Source organism: Carassius gibelio, chromosome B6, assembly GCF_023724105.1.
Source record: "Carassius gibelio isolate Cgi1373 ecotype wild population from Czech Republic chromosome B6, carGib1.2-hapl.c, whole genome shotgun sequence".
Lineage (NCBI taxonomy): Eukaryota > Metazoa > Chordata > Actinopteri > Cypriniformes > Cyprinidae > Carassius > Carassius gibelio.
In genome coordinates this window covers 19,505,315-19,508,040 of record NC_068401.1, presented here as the reverse complement: position 1 = coordinate 19,508,040, position 2,726 = coordinate 19,505,315, and the positions used below count along the sequence as shown (strand labels likewise).

Sequence of the window (2,726 nt, the reverse complement as noted above, 5' to 3'; positions counted from 1 at the left end):
CCCTGAGCTAGACGCATCCAAAGCCGTATCTAGAGGCCTGACATTCTTACTGTCCTCAATTAAAGTTTGGATGCGTGTCTCTAATTCTGAAATCTTCTCTGTCAGCCTAACTATTTCCCTGCATTTATCACATGTGAATCCCTCATCAGCGACAGAGATAGTAGAACTGTACATGTGGCAAGAGGTGCAAATAACAATAGCAGGAGAAGCCATAACTCACAGTGCTTGATGAAATATTCCTACCACAGTTGTTTGATGAACTTGTGAAAAACTTGATTGTCCGGGGCCTTCGCGTTGTTATCACCCTCTTCTATGTTGATTCCACCTGATCTTGCACACACCACAACTCGCTGTTGTCAAATCGTCTCCGCTGTCGCAAAACCTCAACTGTGCGCAATAAAGTGCTCAAATGTATCACTTATATAATGTCTAAGTTTCTGTCTAGTGTTTTATAATTGAAAAAAAATGCAGTGGTATGTTTAATGACTAAATAGTTTGTAAAAGCCTTCAATACAGTTGGTAAATTTTTTTTATATATATTTGGGGGGTGGGGGTCTAGACATAGTCTTATAAAAATATTTGCAGGAGCCTCATTTTTCATGATATCTTATTCAGATTTGAAATAGAAACTCATGAGACATGTGACTTTTTAACCCATTACTATTCTAGATTGCTCCAGGACTGATTTAATGTATTTTTATATCAAATAATAATAATAAAATAAAAAAAATATTTAAGTGTGGTTAAAAAAAAATCAATGCACTTCAGTGTATATAACTTTTAATATTTTTGAGCATTATCAAATCTGGTTGATAAAAAGTTTTTGTCTTCTTTCCAAAGACACCAATTTTTTTTTTTTTTTTTTTTTTAACACAGAAGTAGGAAACTGTTACAATTTTAAACTAGGTAGAGCACTTTCAGCTGTGAGTCCCATAATGGGGGGTCAGGTTAACATTCAACAGCCTATTTGCTAATCTTCAACATGTTTTACACTAAACATTAATTTTGGATTTAACTATTTTTAGAGTTTACCACAAAAAATGCTGTTTTATAAAGAGAGGTCACATACTTTTTGTGACAGGTGGGATTCAATTTACAGTACTTCCAATTCATTCCTATGGAATCTGTAAATAGTAAGTGAGTGTTGTACAATTCTGAATGACATTCAATGACGTCAAGGCTGTAATGTCATTGATTATCAAGGCAAATGTGATCCAAACTAGCTGTATGCTTTCTTCAATAGTAAATTATAAAGACCCTCTAATTTACCAATAGTAAATTAATCTCTAGTATAACGGCCAATGTATATAGCTACAAAATGAGCTGGCCCAGATCCGGCATAGTACTGGATCAGATTGAGAACAGAGCTGGACCAAATTTGGCCCACATTTGGGTCAGATCACTATATAGGAATTGTTGTGCCAGAAGGCCTACAATTAAAAACATTACCATACTGTACATTTCAATACCATTCAATCTCTTTTAAATTAAAACTGAAGATCCACATCTCTCCCACCAATCTCTTAGAAATGACTTATTCCTAAATACAATAAAGCCTATATAATGTCCCAAAACGGTGTGTTATGTGGGGTGAAATTATGCTCATGAATCAACTTTCAGTATGAAATAACTTAGCTGTGAGAGCCTGACTGTTAGATCCTGAATGATGTCATTTATTCAATTTAGTTTAGGAATCATCCTATCCATTAAAAACATATATTCCTTCAGTGAACTTTTCACTTACGTTTTCCTAATTAACTCTCGACTAATATAATTTGCTTGTATGAGTCTTGAGGATGAAAATATATCAAAAGCAGTCAAAATATTTCAAAAGGGAGAGGCTTAAGTAAGCAAAAAATATAGACAATGCGAGAATATGAGCGGAAAGGATTCTACAGCCGATTACCGTCATGAATGAAACATTATATGATTTAGGATCTCTGTTATTTGCATGTACGGTGCAAAAAACATTACTTATCAATCCGACCCAGATGGGACTCGAACCCACAATCCCCAGCTCCGGAGGCTGATGCCTTATCCATTAGGCCACTGGGTCAACATAATGTACAAACGAAAACATGCTATTTTGAATATACAAAACTGTATTATTATTTTTAAAAAACTATATTATTGGGAGAGTAGATTTTGTATTTTTTTTTTCCTGTGGACATTGGCTTTGTGAGATGATCATCTGATATCGCGAGAACCATGTCAGTTGAAAACACCCCTTTGCTTGTCTTGTGTTTATCATTACCTTAATAAATAACATATCTTAGAACCATTTCAAGCAGTCAAATATGTATGTATGTATGTATGTATGTATTACATTAACAGCAAAATCCGAGAGTTAAACAAATACAAAATTTGCCATACATTAACTACATAACATAAACTGCCGAGATATCAGGGAAAATGTAACATACTTCCAATAAAAACATGCAGACACTGAGGTATGCGTTTCTATGGTTTTAACAGTGCTACGTCACTGCTAGATCGAGCGCGGTAAAGTTAGTTTTAGGTATTGATATTTGATATTGATATTCGCTGGATATTCGCCTAGGCTTGCTTTAGGGACCGTCTGGAAATATACCTCTCAGTACAAAACGAAGTCCAATAATTAATACAAATTATGTTTCCAACATCACAGTAAATGTCTTGTGGGCAAACTGACACAAAATATTTAGCCAATATGTCCCTACTAACAATATCTCCCTTACTGCATGTAC

At 34.6% G+C, this 2,726-nt stretch overlaps 1 non-coding gene across 1 annotated transcript; it reads right to left on the bottom strand.

Annotated features, from left to right (window-relative positions):
* Positions 1-1,983: 1,983 nt before the first annotated feature.
* Positions 1,984-2,056, bottom strand: trnar-ccg (transfer RNA arginine (anticodon CCG)). The gene has a single exon. It is a non-coding gene; the product is annotated as a tRNA-Arg (tRNA).
* Positions 2,057-2,726: the final 670 nt, after the last annotated feature.